Source organism: Pectinophora gossypiella, chromosome 25, assembly GCF_024362695.1.
Source record: "Pectinophora gossypiella chromosome 25, ilPecGoss1.1, whole genome shotgun sequence".
Classification (NCBI taxonomy): domain Eukaryota; kingdom Metazoa; phylum Arthropoda; class Insecta; order Lepidoptera; family Gelechiidae; genus Pectinophora; species Pectinophora gossypiella.
Window position 1 is genome coordinate 3,920,378 of NC_065428.1, and position 16,905 is coordinate 3,937,282.

Genomic DNA, 16,905 nt, shown 5'->3' on the forward strand with positions numbered 1-16,905 from the left:
AATTCATAAGCGAATTCCTTAGATTTCCGTTAAAGAAAAAATACCTCTATATTTTTCCTGTTGATTTCGCATGTAACGAAAGGTAAAATGGTAAAAATTTCAGGAATGATTTAAGTAAAAGATTCCTTTTTGAGTGAATGTTTCACAAACAAATCGTGTTAAAAAATAATACGGACGTTGTAATTTGTTCCCATTTATTTTATATTATGTTTTTACTTCAAACATTTTATTAAAAAATCACACTGCTGAAATGGGAACAGGTAAAGAAAAAATAAATAAAAAGAAACCCGATTTTAATGACCTGTAAACCTCTATCAATATAGTCGAAAACAAGATTCCTAATTTATCCAGACCATTACTTGAAAATTGCTTAACCGATTTTGATAAAACTCTTCCACAAGTTGGACGATACTTAAATCCATAAAAAATATAATTGCAATACAATTTGTAAAAATATATGAATATTGTGCAATGTGAATGTCAACAACATGACATACATACAGGTCGAATTGATAACCTCCTTTTTTGAAGTCGGTTAAAAACGGTACGTGCGAAAAACGTTGATTTTAAAACCGCACTAATTTCCTTTCCTGCACCATTCTAGTGCCGGTATAAAGGGTAATAAAGAACAAAATGGAGGTAAAATACTAAATGTTTAAGCATGGGATGTTAAAATGTAATATCCAAGTGTAATAGTCGTAAATAACAATAATAGTCAACATTTTCTAGTTATAGAATTGCAAAAGCGGTATATAAAACGAAAGTTGATGGTAGGGCTGGCAGAGGAAGACCGAGAAGGACTTACGATAACCAAATTGGAGATGTCCTTAGAAAAGGTTTAATACGATCTACTCTGAACCGGCGTGCGTGTATGAAGCGATTGATGAATGTGGAGGAAAGCACATAATAACGGGTTCTTACCGCGTTTAAATGGGGATATGAGAATAACCGCGTAAACTTAAAACAATGAATGTGGAGGAAGCAAGAGAAGTGTGTCAAGATCGAAGCAAATGGAATTCTATAGTCTCTGCTTACCCCGGTGGGAAATAGGCTTGAGTTTATGTATGTATGTTGTAGTTACATTTTACAAATTAAACCTTCATAAAAATATCAAATTATGTAGCTTATATGCTGGACGGCTGCGAAAACAATATATAATTAAAAACAAAAAAACACGCTGTGATAAGCAAACTCTTAGGACAGATTGACATACATCCACAGTTATCTCCTAAACACTTCTATGAACCACAGTTTGTAGCCGATATATCTTAAAGTTAGTTTTCGAGTGCACATAAAGTTAAAAGTGAGAAAGTATTCAAAAATTAAAACAAATATATATTTATTTTTCAAGTTAGTGCGTTTTGAACATCAAAAAATATTTACGTAAAATGTAACTAGCTGTAAAACTACTACCACATCGGAAGCTGTATCGCTGAGGGAAAGACGTGGCCAGAAAACCTCCCAGCACAGGGCCCTACTCCTACTGTTTCATGTTAAACCCTTCCTACAGTTAAAAATATATATAAATAACAATAATTTATCAAGTCCAATACTTAGTTTAACGAAAACCTGTGAAAATTTAAAATAAGAAGGCAAGGAAATGCCACGGAGCCTCGAAGTTTTCGATTGAAAGAAAAAAGGCTATTTATTTACCATAACGAAAAAGGAACCTTTTTTCCAGTATTGGCTGTATGGGTTGAGCCTTTGCCTTTGAAAAGCTATGCAAAGACTTTTTGTAAAGTGTTCATAAGGTTATTTGCGAGATATATCGAATAACGTAATATACAGGATAAGACATACACTTTTGGTTGTTATTGTTATATCTGGCCAAGCAGTTAAGGCCATCTACAATAAGTCACTTAAAGGCCTCCGTAGCCCAGCGGTTTGAGCGTTGGGCTCACGACCCGGAGGTCCCAGGTTCAAATCCCGGTGGGGACATATCACAAAAATCACTTTGTGATCCATACGATTAGAACTAGAGCAAGATGATCCGTGCTTCGGATGGCAAGTTAAGCCGTTGGTCCCAGTTACTCTTACTGATGTAAGTAAGTAGTCGTTACATTAGCCATGCCAGCGGCTCAATAATAACCCTGACACCAGGGTTGCTGAGGTTGGCAATCCACCTTACAACCCACACGATAGAAGAGAGAAAATTAAGCTAAGGTGGGTTTTAAAAGTTAGCCAAGTAGCAAACATCATCTACCTACTAATATAATTTGATTTTTGTTTATTCATTTTGATTTTTGGGGCGCAGCTGAATTCGTTCAATGTCGGAGTGTCACATTTTGCTGAGCTGATGTCCCTTTTTAGAGGAGATAAGATTTAAATTTATTATGTTATTCACTCCTCTATATCTGCTTATTCCTAAAATAAATTTATTTATTGCTTCTTTCTTTCATAATCACAAAAATAAACACCTTGTGATCCCCGACAAGATAAGACGCTGATCGCGTGCTGCTTTTCTTTCCAAATTCTTCATCATCTCCCTAGCAAAATCCCGTTTTTCTCAGGGTCTGCTTACCTATCCTGAAGATTTGACAGGTCCGGTGTTTTACAGAAGCGACTGCCTGTCTGACCTTCCAACCCGCGAAGGGAAAATTAAACTAAACTATGTTAAAAGCCCCCGAATAAAAAAAACCGGACATTCGATTGGAGGCTTGCGTTGGATGACGCGTCTGCATACATACATATGGGGTGGGCAGAGCCACAAGTAATCAAAGACAACTTGTAGCCACTGTTGATACGATGTCGTAAGCTGGATATGATGAAACTTATGGTGATAAGGGATCAGCCTATCGCCCATAACCCAGCCTACAGTCCATCATGTTAGAGGACACAATCCCTCTGTCGGTTTTTACGACATGCCCGGGAAGACAAGCAGCTGAACGTTTTCTATGTTTTTTATTTGCTCCCAGAACAGCATAGACGCGTCTGGTTGTTGCAATAATTTGTAGATTTTTACCTGAAACAAAACATAAAGAAATATTAATTTAAACGAACCAATAATCAAGAAAGACTCGATAAATTTATGAGTTCGATTCATGTTTGGATCATAGGTAAATAATTTCTGTTTTTATAGCACTTACTCGTGCTTAGGGAAACTCACAAAGGGAAACATTTAATAGTAAAAAAATTCTCGGCGTCGGCTTAATGACGATATTTATAGATCGAATGAATTTCGCATGGACAGGACGAGAACCCGGTGGTGTAATGGTTAACACGCTCGTCCCGGCTTGACAAGAGCTGCGGGTTCAAGTCCCGTGCTAGTCAAAATTTTTTTTCGATTTAAATTTTCCCTTTGCGGACCATTGACAATTGATAGCGCGTGGTTTTTAGGATTTGTGCCCAGTATAATGGTATTCATCATCACCAGCCCATTAACGTCCCCACTGCTGGGGCACGGGCCTTCCCTATGGATGCATAGGGAGATCGGGCCTTAAACCACCACGCGGGCCCAGTGCGGATTGATGGTTATTAACGACTGCTAATGCAGCCGGGACCAATGGCTTAACGTGCCTTCCGAAGCACGGAGGAGCTCGAGATGAAAACTTTTCTTTTTGTGGTCACCCATCCTATGACCGGCCTTTGCGAAAGGTGCTTAACTTCAACAATCGCAGACCGAGGGCGTTTACCGCTGCGCCGCCGAGCTCCTCATAATGGTATTACATAGGACTTAAATATAGCTGACGAGGAGTGGGTATATTACTGATATACATATACCCCTACCCCCTTCAGAATAAAAGCGTGATGTTATGTTATATTAATAAGCAGAAAACCTCCAGCAAGTGGCCTTGGTGCCCAAGTGGAAGTTCTCTCCCAGGCAACTTTCAATATGATTTACATCTATGCTTTGCATAAGTATGTTAAAATTCGAAGTAGGTATTTCTTGTTCACCCTAATATCAATATATTAGGTATCCAACAAAATTAAAATTGGAACACGAAACTTCAAGCCGCAATATTTAACCGGGAAAAGAAAAAAGTTTGTTTTTTCGCTTCTTTTTTCCATTGAAAGAAATTTTAGGGTTCCATACAAATACGGGACCCATTCAATAAGTCTGCCTGATGATCTTAAAGGACTGTATCATTTCGAATCTTAAAAAAATGGGGGTTGGAGTCTCTGATGTCTGAATTTTTATCTTTTCTATTAGTCCATTTTTTTCACTGTTAAGCACAGGATTCCTCAATCAACCAGAAAGGGTATGGTATGGAGCACACTAAACTACGACATTCAAAAGAATAAATAATATCCAAAATTAATTTTAACCGGAAAAAATGCGGTTACAAACCTTATTGCGGCATAGAAACAATAGTTTTTTAACTGCAAAGTTAAAGTTTCGGAAGTCTCGGTGAGCGAGTCGGACTCGCACTTGACCGGTTTTTTTTTTTAATGAGGAGGAAGCAAGAGAAGCAAGTCAGGATCGAAGTAAATGGAATTCTATAGTAAAGAGTATTATTATGTTAACTTTAGTTTTAATTTTAGGTATTTATTTTTGTTGCACCATCCCGCATCCAAGTTCTTTGTAAATGTTTATTTCCTTTTGGTGGTTGCCAGGAAGAAATTGCTCTAGAGCAATAAGGCCGCTCAAATTGTACTGTATTCATGTGTTAAGTCTGATTGTCTAAATTAAGTTCTGTGCAATAAAGTATATTTGATTTGATTTGAATTCTATCATCTGCTTACTCCGGTGGGAAATAGGCGTGAAATTATGTATTTATAACTTTAAGTATTTATAACTCATACACGTTACTATAACGTAGAACCTCAGCCCAGGGTGAAAACCTCAACGGTTGCAAAGGCGGAGATGGGAGCCATCGGTACGGCAATGCAGGACGGAAGGGGCAAGTCACGGGGATCGTAACCTGGAACCTGACAGAGGGCAGCAGGAACTGTCAGTACTATTCAGGCGGAGGACAGGAGTCCTAGTACGGCTTTGAAATAGACTATTCTGGGCGCCATCCTACTCGCGTCAGATAGAGTACTGCGGGGCGGAAGGCAAGAGAAAAAAAGTAACATGGAATACACGACACAGACAAGAGCGTGGCTCTTAAATTAATGACAATGATGATCCATTACAATAATCAAGCGTTATGGTACGGAAACGTCGGACCGTGACTCCAACTCGTACTTGACAGTTTTATTTTCTTCTTTTTTTCCGTTGACAGTATTTTTATTGTACACCGCCGATGCAACTTTTATTACTTTCTGAAAGCCCAAGAAGCTCGTTTAAAGTTGTCCCCGCGACTGGAATTTTTATTAGGATTAAAATTGGTACCGAATTGGTTGAAATATAAACAAAACTTGGACCCTCCGAGTCCTTGTTTATGAAGAGGGCAGGATGCTTAATCGACGGCTCATTTCGAATATTATAACGTATACAGTTCTACATTGCACATTCTGTTTTACTCTGAATTTACCACTGTTGCTAAACTCTCGATAGTTCGACAATTGAGTAGTTTCCTAGGTCAAAGATAATTGATAAAATTCTGATTACTACACACACACACACGACCAAACACACATACACATACGTACCTTAACCAAACACGTACACTGACTAAATTGGACACGTCCTTAGAAAAGGTTCATTAAGTTCTACTCTTCAGAGTCCACACTAGGAAGCCTGGTTTGCGTGTCCTGTGGTTTAAAAAAGCGGCCATTTATATTGATACGCCTACTTTTATTTTGATACAAACATACAGCGTGTAAGATCTATTTTGAACCAGCGTGCGTGTATGAAACGGTTGATGAATGTGGAGGAAGCAAGAAAAGTGTGTCAGGATCGAAGTAAATGGAGCTTAGTCTCTGCTTACCCCGGTGGGAAAAAGGCGTGTATGTATGTAAAAAAGAGAAGGGATTACAAGCAGGAGTATACAAGGTGATAGTGACATAACGAATACTGAGGGATATGGTTCAGACCATGATACTGAGTTAATATTGAGGGGAATTTTCCGTCGCAAAATGCATGAACCTTTTTGAATTGTTTTTATTGTTTTCAAATGCGATATAAAATTCCACTTGATATTAATCAATCAATCAATCAATCAATCAATCAATAATACTTTATTGCACAATAACAAAACAAAGGACATAAACATACGAATAAAACATAAGCACAATAGGCGACCTTATTGCTAAACAGCAATTTCTGCCAGGCAACCTTAGGGTGAAAGATTATTCATTGGAGCACGGGCTGGTGCAATAAACATATAATGATACCAACATAACAAAAAAAAAAGAATAATATTATCTCAAATAAAAAAAAAAACAAAAAGAAAAATATCAAATCATACATCCCTCAAAGTTTTTGATACGATATCACTATCACTTGTACACTCCTACTTGTAATCCCTTCTCTTTTTACATACATACACATATTCACGCCTATTTCCCACCAGGTTAAGCAGAGACTACGGAATTCCATTTGCATAGATCCTGACATACTTCTCTTCCTACACAATCATCAATCGTTTCATGCATGCACGCTGGTTCAAAATAGATCTTATACGCTGTATGTTTGTATCAAAATAAAAGTAGGCGTATCAATATAAATGGCCGCTTTTTTAAACCATTGGACACGTAAACCAGGCTTCCTAGTATGGACATTGCCCGATGTCTTAAATTTTTATCATGATTAAATACACCTCCTTACAACCGCCTTATACTCATATTCTCTCTCACTCTTACAAAACTACATATGCCAAAAAGAGACAAGTATATTTATCAACTTTCTCCCATCAACACTGTCAAACCAGTCCGAAAGATTATACAGCTCGTAATAAGGAAGTGACGACGTAAGTAATGCTTCCGGCTAAAGTAATTTTCTTAAAAAATGGATAATAACATATAAATACTGAATATCAGGAAATTGGGTGATTCTTATTCTTACGTTTTTTTTTGTGAGTTGTAAGAATTGTATATGTTTTTTAGGAAAATCAGTGACCCCTGAATTATTTTACTTAGGTAATTACTTCTAGTATCGTGTCCGGATATAATTTTTGCCATAAAATTATTAGATATTATATTTAAAAAAAATTGAAGTCATAAATGTCACGGAACGTGTCGTGTGAGATTGCCAGAATTGCAGATAAAATGTTTTTTTCTGAAGATGTGGCATGTTATTTTTCGAAATATTACAATAACTATGCAAGATGAACCTTTGTTCTATAAGACTGTTTAACAAAATATATAAATAATGCACACTATTTATGATTTTGAACAACATACATTTTGTGAGCAGTTTTTGTGTCACAACCGTGTGCGACTCTTTAAAATTACAATACTCTTTAGAAATAAATCTATGACATTGGCGACCCTTTCTAAGTTTTTTTAGAACGGCAACAATATGTTTTTGTCAGTATTGCAAATGGCTAAGAGCGTTGAGACCAGTATAAAATCAATCTGCTTTTACATTTTAAAAAAAGGACAACCTTAACTCGTCAACGCCGTGTTAGAGTTTTAAACTTAAGTATCAGTGTTACACTATTGTTTGAAATATAATATGCACGTCATACAGTGTAGTTTAAAATAATTACTTAAGATTTGCAGTATCGTGGATAGCTTTTGGGTTATATCGAACACGTTTCAAATTGTCACGACCATGTAATGATAAAAATGTCACAGCCGTAGACATTTTAAACACATGGTTGTGACATATAATGCATGATCGTGACATTCTTTTTTATTTCAATAATTTAGTGGGTTTTGTTGCTTTTATTTATAAATTATATTATTGTTTGATATGCTTACATACGAGTACTTACTTTACTAGTTCATATAGATCCCAGTACTGGGCAAGGGCCTCTTCCAAGATATTTGGAAGGAATTTATTCATAATATCATTCAGCCACACTAGGCAGGGGTTTTATAGGCGGTTGTATTTGTTACGGAAGTGGATTTTGGGATTGGAACGAAACTCACTGAGTTCAAGGAGAAATATTTGTTGGTCAAATTGTTAGTATAAATAACGACAACCCTGATACCCCTTGCTACGCTAAATTTACTAAGAAGAAGTATCATAGCGTCTCCTGATATCAATCAGGAGACACGGTCTTTACCTGGAATTGCAACGATTCTGCAGATCTTGGCCTGAAGTTCCCAGTACAAATAACCTCCTTAGAGGAGGCCTCGACAGCTATTAACTCCCTCACGGATCACGTGAGGTCGGTTTTGAACGAAACTTCAAAACAGGTTCCGGAGATGGAAGACCATATCGCTGGAAACTGCCTACCGATATCCGTGATCTGCCAACGGAGAAAAACGCAGCCACCCGCGCATATGATTCCAATCGCACCGAGGAATGTCGCCGTCATTTGCGTCTCCAGCAGCATACTGTAAGAATACGTATTAATGACATGCGACAGAATCGGTGGGATAATCTTTTGAGCGGTATTGAGCTCCACCACCAGGCCATCTGGCAGCTATCTAGGTCTCTTCAAAAGGATACGGTTTTACCTCTCAATAGGTCTAACCAACCCCCCGCTTTTGACGATAAGAAAAAAGCCGAATGCCTTGCCGACAGTCTCGAAGCCCAATGTTCGCCCAGCACTCTCCCTATCGGCACTCTCCCTATCGATCGTAGGCACCGCTCTCGACGGTGAACTCTGAAGTTCAGCGTAGGGCTTCTGTACCTCCCACCGATCCTTCTCTTCCACAGGTCACTAAGGAAGAGGTACTAGATATCATTAAAAATCTTCATACCCGAAAAGCCTCTGGCTCAGACGGTATCACGAATCGAGTCCTTAAAAACTTCGGTGCTCCCCTCATCTGTTTACTAACGGCAATATTCAACGTCGCCATGCATGATCAACTGCGTCTTTCCACAGCAGTGGAAAGAAGCAATTGTAATTGGTATACTAAAGCCTGGGAAACCTAAAAACGAACCTTCGAGTTACCGCCCCAGAAGTCTCCTCAATACCATGGAGAAGATTTATGAGCGGCTCATATTTTCTAGATTACGAGACTACGCCGAATCCAATAGTCTTATTCCACTAGAGCAGTTTAGTTTTAGAACCAAACACTCCTGCGTTCAACAAGTGCACCGTTTTATTGAACATATCTCTAGTAGGTTAAACTTAAAAAACCTGTCGCTACGGGAGCGCTCTTCTTCGATGTGGCGAAAGCGTATGACAAAGTCTGGCACAACGGCTTGATCTACAAGCTTTATTCACTGGGAGTGCCAGACCGTCTCGTGCACATCATACGAGACTTCCTCTCAAATCGAACCTTTCGCTGCTACCGCGTGGGAGGGACGCTCTCGTCACCGCACCCGATACATGGCGGAGTCCCACAAGGCTCCGTCCTCTCCCCTTTACTATTTTCATTCTTCTTCTTCTTATCGTGTGGGTTGTGAGGTGACGTACCAACCTCATCAACCCTGGTGTCAGGGTAACAGGGGTACTATTTTCATTGTATACTAGTGACATTCCCAAATCCCCAAACACCGAACTAGCTTTATTTGCGGATGATATAGCCATCTATTCTTCGTGCCGTGATCAAGTTATGATGACCGGAATTCTCCAACGCGCGGCCAATGCCTCGGGCAAGCGGTTTCGCAAATGGAGAATCGAGGTAAACCCGGCGAAAAGTGCAGCTGTGTATTTTTCAAAAAGCTATTATAACACGCCACGGTCACGCCGTCAACTTAAAGTCATCAAGATGTTTGGCAAGCCGATCCCTTGGGAGGAGTAAGTCAAATATCTCGGCGTAGTCTTAAATAGAAGTCTTACTTTTAAGGCCCATATCAAACGTGTGCGCCATCGCGCCGCGTTTGTAATGGGCAGTCTTCATTGTCTCCTTAATAAGCGTAGTAAATTGTCCCTTAGGAATAAGGTGAAAATCTACACGACTTTCATCCGCCCGATCATGACCTCATGAAAAGTATCGGCGTCCGAAGGACGTAATATACGATCCCGACGACCCGATTACTCTAGCCATAGAGGCAGCCAATCAGCTCGCGACACCAAACACTTCAGGACCCTGATACTGACCCCGTCGGCGTGGTCGACGACTTCCCTCAATCAGCGCTTATCGCTATCGACCCTCTAGGGTCGATTAACTCTTTCAAATATTTTTCTTCTCACACGACGCTCTGAGCCGTGGTGGCCATGCCCCGATACTGACCCCGCCCAACTGGGCACCCTCAGGCCTGTTGCCTTAAACGTTGTACCGGGTGAGAGCCTTCAGCGCTCCCCATTTGTCCGGCCAAGTAGATAGTGCCATCTGCGGCAAATGTACAATAAGTATAAAGGTTTTTGTTTCCAAATACTAACTTTTTTATGACGCGATCTCAATTATTGCGATTTAGTTAAGTATCACATAATCAGAAAGAAGATTACCAAATAAATACTTTTGATTAAACCAATTCAGTGTTTGCTTACTGCCTAATTGCTCCAATCAATTGAGACAAAAAACTAAGATGACAAAAAAAAAAATAACAGCAACAGTTACAATGAAAAATGCAAAACAGTCACATCCATGTCATATTGTGTCACAGCCATGTTTAGTGATGTCACGACCGAGGCACAAATGTCACAACCGTGTTTTTCTACCCTTGTTTTTTAATATTCCTGAGGGTATTAAGCTTGTCCATATGCATCCAAAATATGCTTTTGACATAAACTTTCGATTTGCATCATAAAAACTCATAAAAACATATATTAAATTTTTTTGGGTTCTCTGCAAACTATTTAAGAATTACCCGAATACGAGTTTACAATATACGTAATATGGTACTTTTTGAATTCTACTGGAGGTCCCAGAAGTATATTTTTCATCGCAAAAGCAGAGAATTCAAAATAATTAAAAAAAAAAACATGAATTTTGCGACGGAAAATTCAACTTGATATAACACAGAATCATGGTCTTTGAAAATAATAAAAAAAAACACAAAAAACTCATGATTTTTGCGATGGAAAGTTCGACTTGGTATTAACTCAGAATCATGGTCTGAATCATCCCCCTCAGTATCTGTTACGATGCCACTATCAACCTGAATATGCAGACAAAAAGAAATACCGACCTTATATGTTCGATGAATTTACGTAAATACGTAAAAAAAAAAAATATCATCTCCCTAGCATTATTCCGTTTTCACAGGGTCCGCTTACCTTACATGAACATTTGACAGGTCCGGTACTGGATATATTTGCTTTAGGCATCTAATCTTTATAACCTTTCCTTTTTCCTTTTAATCTTTATAACTCATTTAATCTTTAGTAATCTAAACTAGCCTACAAGATCCCACTGCTGGGCAAAGGCCTCCCCTTCCTCTTTCCATTTTTTCTCAGTCCTGTGCGTACTCCGGCCAGTCCCCCCGGCAAGCATCCAAGTCGTCACGCCATCTCTTTCGAAGTCTACCACGACGCCTGACGAAAAGCCGCCAGACTCAAATGGGATTGGGCCGGACATGTTTTTCGCATACACCCGGGCACGGATCGTCACGCATTGGGTGCCTCATGACGGGCTATAGATATATTGTTATTTAAATTAAATTCACTTTACTAAAAGTAGCGTTCAGTTAAAGCAAAAGCTGTAAGCTGTTATCATACGTAATTGTAAAGGAAACGTACAAATTACGCTACAAATTTGGTCTTACATATTTGCGAAAGTGACACATCCAAAAAGGAATAACTACAGGCTTGTCCAGTAAGACAGATTTGGTAGTGATACTAATTACTAACCAGATGAAAAAATGATTTATTACAAGGGTAAAATATTATTCTTTTTTGGTGTTATAATATTTTGAATATTCAATTTGTGAGAAAATAAATTTAAAGCTCATGTGAAGCTTACTTTATGTAAAATGCTTATAAGATTAGTGATTACCTAAACGATAAAAATGTCTGGTATTAAATGTGTTCCTCTAGTTATTAAATAACTTGTGATGTATACCCTCATTGATTTAAAAGATGTGTTGCTGTTGCAGTTTCTTGTCATTTCTTCTCCTCAGCTATAATACCTTGCGAAATTACGTAAATTCAAAAATGTTACATTGACGTTCAACAAGTTTATCCATGATAATTACGTTGAATGAATCTTCTTAAATGCTTCGGAAGGCACGTTAAGCCGTTGGTCCCGGTTACTACTGATGTAAGTACGTATTCGTTATATGAGTCATATCAGGGGCCTTTGGCGGCTCAATAGTAAGAAGACACCAGGGTTGATGAGGTTGGTACTCCACCTCACAACCCACACGATAGAAGAAGACGTTGAATAAATGATTCTGATTTCTGATTTCTTTCGAATTAATTTTCTCTATTTGCACAGGTGAGTGCTATAAAAGCAATAAAATGCTATTAAAGTCACATCTGTAATTAATTGCTAAGGGCCCTGTGTCTCAATGTCGTTGCAGTCGACTCTTTCCCGGGATAAATAAAACAGCGAACCGTATTCTACTTCCTCCCAGTCCGGGGAGAAGCACATAATGACGTTATTGTTTAGTAGTCAAGTCTGCAAGTCGGTAATGTCTGTTGCTTCCATTCTTAAAGTAAGACTGAAATGCGAGCAATATACAGAGGGGTGGTCGAGAATTATTCATAAAAGTTGTCTTCAGGGACTGAGTAATAGCTGCGAAGTTTATACGGTATTCCTTTGACTTTACAAAAGCATAACCATAAATGCATAGAAAACTTGTAATCGTTACGACCAACGCGATTTTTCATGCTGAAGATATCTTTTTAATCTGAGGGCACGGCAGTGCCCCCGCCAAGACGAGCGAAACGCGACGGTATTAGATCAGGGCAAAACGTTTCGTCGATTTTTGAACCCTCATAACTTAACTTTGGATAAATCCAGATAAGCCAAATTCTCACGATATGTTGATATGTTGTCCGCAGTGGACGTATTAAACAGGCAAGCTCCATATTTTGGCCTAATGTGTAGCTATTGTGAACTTAGGGTTTGTATAGTTAGGGCGTGTAGAGCTAGAACCTTGGCTCTACATGAGATCTGATAAGTTTTTGATAAATTAATTTCTTTTTTTAATTTAAAATTATAACTGTGGTTTATTTCCCTTTGAATCCTCCATTTCCCGTTCCTCCTAAATTAATGATCATAACATAACATAAACATACTATTACGGCCCACTTCTGGGCACAGACCATTCATTATTAAAATACAAAATCAAACTTGCAAACCTCCAAAATTTACATCAAAATGACACGTCATCATCAAAAGAATCGAAAATTGAATTATAAAACACTTTTGCTGACCAGAACATGTTTTAAAGAAGTATGTTTACCAAGAAGCTTCGAAACACGTGGAGTTACTCCTAATATATAATTTGGCTTGTCCGTCTGTATAAAAACTGGAAGTGATAATTCTGACCCCGAATGTGCCGAAAGTGGCCTGGAGGGTCCCGCGGACCTCTAATAATAGCAATCAAACAAACAAGAGGTCTCTGGGACCACGAAACGTATACGAGTTGATGAGGTAGTATTATTTCGTTGATTACTTATTTTCGTAACGGTCCAGACAGAAGTAAGTGGCTGGTTATAAAATGTTTGTATGGAACTGACTGAGCTCTGTGGTGTAGTGGCTAGAGCGATGGGCTGGATCTGAAGGTCTAATTATTTATTAAGTTCTTCTACATCGTAACGAAAACTTTGAGGGATGATTCAGGCCATGATTCTGAGTTGATATCAAGTGGAATTTTCCGTCGCTAAAATTCCGCGCTCGGTCTGCGATTGATGAAGTTAAGCAACTTTCGCAAAGGCCGGTCATAGGATGGGTGAGCACGAAAAAATAAAGTTTTCATCTCGAGCTCCTCCGTGCTTCGGAAGGCACGTTAAGCCGTTGGTCCCGGCTGCATTAGCAGTCGTTAATAACCATCAATCCGCACTGGGCCCGCGTGATGGTTTAAGGCCCGATCTCCCTATATCCATCCATAGGGAAGGCCCGTGCCCCAGCAGTGGGGACGTTAATGGGCTGATGATGATAAGGTGTCCTAGTGAGATAGGGTTAGTATATATACGATAACAGATAGTGTAAAAGTGATGTATGATAATTTAATATCCATCTTTACTTACTTAAATATCCTTTCAGCGTAATTAAATGTTAGATAAAACAAGTTCTAGGTATCTAAGAACAAAGTTTAGTGATTATTAGAGATGCACCTACTAGACGGGAAAGTCGACTAGTCGCCTAGCATCATAGTCAATGAATGAATGAATTGGTGGAATACGTTTTCTCAAATATGAAGAAAATACTTTAAATAAAAAATCAGTCAAACCACACGAAAGCATTCCCTTCTTCTTTGCGACTCGATGGCGATTTATACTAACATTAGATCGCCATCGTGGTGAAAGGATCGGTCACTCTGCGTTACCGTCTAAACCATCCGCAGACTGTTACCAGGGTGCGCCGGATGCGAGAAAACTTCAATGCACCGCTCGGGGAGGCTCCTTTCATGCACCCCTAGAAATGAGGTATGTGATCTAACATGTATTGGGCTGGTCTTCCCTTCGCGGTTTGGAAGGCCCGACAGGCAATCGCTTCTGTAAAAAAACGGACCTGTCAAATCTTCAGGTGAGATAAGGGGAACCCTTGAAAAACGGGGATGATAATGTTAAGAAAAATAGCAATTCCGCAAGTAATATTGATCGCCATGTGACAAACATCATCTTTCTTTCTTTCTAATTTTATTTAATAAATGATACCCTATTTTCTAAGTGCCCTAACTCTTGCACTATTAAAGACCTTCATGAAGCCACTGACAATGCCGTAAGCGTGGCCAGTTATTGGTCAGCAAAAATTTAATTATGATCGCCATCGTCTCGCAAAGGAGGAGGACCTATTTATCAATGACAATAAAATAATTGTTGATATTATGTATTATAGTCCTTATAGTTTCGTGTACATTTTCAACTTCAGAAACAGTATTTTTCTGTACAGTAGTAACTGGAAAATTTTCAGACTAGACGGCTGATGAGACGGTCCCAGAAAGCCGACTAGTTGGCCAAACCTGTATAGTGGGCGCATCTCTAGTGATTATTTCACAACACTACAGTTCAGTTCGCTCTTAGTTCGTCCAGTGAATTAATGGATTAGTGGTTATGTGGTTCACGCTGGGCTTTAGAATTTACTGTTACTTCTTTAAGAAATATCTAGGTAGAATGGGTTAGACAGCCATGTAGTTCTTTAACTACTTTGCTTTATGCGGCAAATCTACGATGATAAGTCACGCAAAAAGAATAAGTTCTAGACATAACCTGGGATTGAAGCTTGAATGAGGGAAGCTTGATCCAGACTACGTACTTCAAAAACAAGTGAAATATTTTTTCTCTATAGATTTTTCTGTAAATGGAAAGAGGAAGGGGAGGCCTTTGCCTGGCAGTGGGATCTTGTAGGCTAGATTAGATTTAGATTTTAGATTTTTCTGTGAACAACAATCTACTATACTACTACTATTGTATAACAATCTCATAAAATACAATTTACATACATACATAAACAACCTATATACATCCCACTGCTGGGCACAGGCCTCCCCTCATATCCCGGAGGGGGTATGGAGCATACTCCACCACGCTGCTCCAATGCGGGTTGACGGAGGTGTTTTTACGGCTAATAGCCGGGACCAACGGCTTAACGTGCCCTCCGAAGCACGGAATCATCTTACTTTTTCGGACAATCAGGTGATTCAAGCCTGAAAAGTCCTTACCAAACAAAGGACAGTCTCACAAAGTGATTTCGACATTGTCCCCATCGGGAATCGAACCCGGACCTTCAGATCGTAAGCCTTACGCTCTAACCACTAGACCACGGAGGCTGTTTAAAATACAATTAAGTTTGTATATACTAGTTATTGCGACTTCGCACGCGTTAAATTCGTGGTAACGCGGTTCCTCTTTTCTAATGTACCAATTTTTAGCTTCCTACCTTGAAAATTGTGAAAATCTGTGTCTGTCTGTTTTTTTTTACCGTGAAAGACGGACAAACAAACAGACAGACACACATTTATAATATTAAGTAGTTAACAGCCTCCGTGGTCTAGTGGTTAGAGCGTTAGGCTCACGACCTGGAAGTCCGGGTTCGATTCCCGATGGGGACATTGTCGAAATCACTTTGTGAGACTGTCCTTTGTTTGGTAAGGACTTTTCAGGCTTGAACCACCTGATTGTCCGAAAAAGTAAGATGATTCCGTGCTTCGGAGGGCACGTTAAGCCGTTGGTCCCGGCTATTAGCCGTAAAATACCTCCACCAACCCGCAGTGGAGCAGCGTGGTGGAGTATGCTCCATACCCCCTCCGGTTGATTGAGGGGAGGCCTGTGCCCAGCAGTGGGACGTATATAGGCAGTTTATGTAAGTAGTTATCATTTATTTAAGAGCCACGCTCTTGTCGGAGTAACATTCTTCATGCTACTTTTTTGAGAAAAATAGAACAGTGGTTTCCCTCTTGCCTTCCGCCCCGCAGTACTCTGTCTGACGCGATTGGGATGGCGTCCAGAGTAGTCTATTTCAAAGCCGTACTAGGGCTCCTGTCCTCCACCTCTGAATATTAAGTAGTATGGATTTTAAATGCTATAAAATGCCTGATTCGCTAACAGGCGATACGTTGCTGAGTGTTAAAGTGTAAAACTTTATATTGGCTGTATAACAGCAATATAACAGCCATATAACTATTTGTTGAACAAGATACCTTCTTGTTATCTGCCAACCGTGGAGTCATATTACCCAGTCTTTTTACTGCTGATCAAACCACACTTGCAGTTTATTCACTATTAATATAATTTATAGATGATGTCTTACGATGTCACTAACACCCTGTATAGACATACATACATAAACTCACGCCCGTAATCCCTAATGGGGTGGGCAGAGCCACAAGCAATCAAAGACAACTTGCAGCCACTGTTGATACGTTGTCGTAAGCTGGATATGATGAACCTTATGGTGATAAAGGAT

At 39.3% G+C, this 16,905-nt stretch overlaps 1 protein-coding gene across 2 annotated transcripts in view; it reads right to left on the reverse strand.

Annotated features, from left to right (window-relative positions):
• LOC126378048 (titin-like) overlaps positions 1-16,905 on the reverse strand; it is a 795,425-nt gene that overhangs the window by 513,988 nt on the left and 264,532 nt on the right. The window lies entirely within an intron of this gene.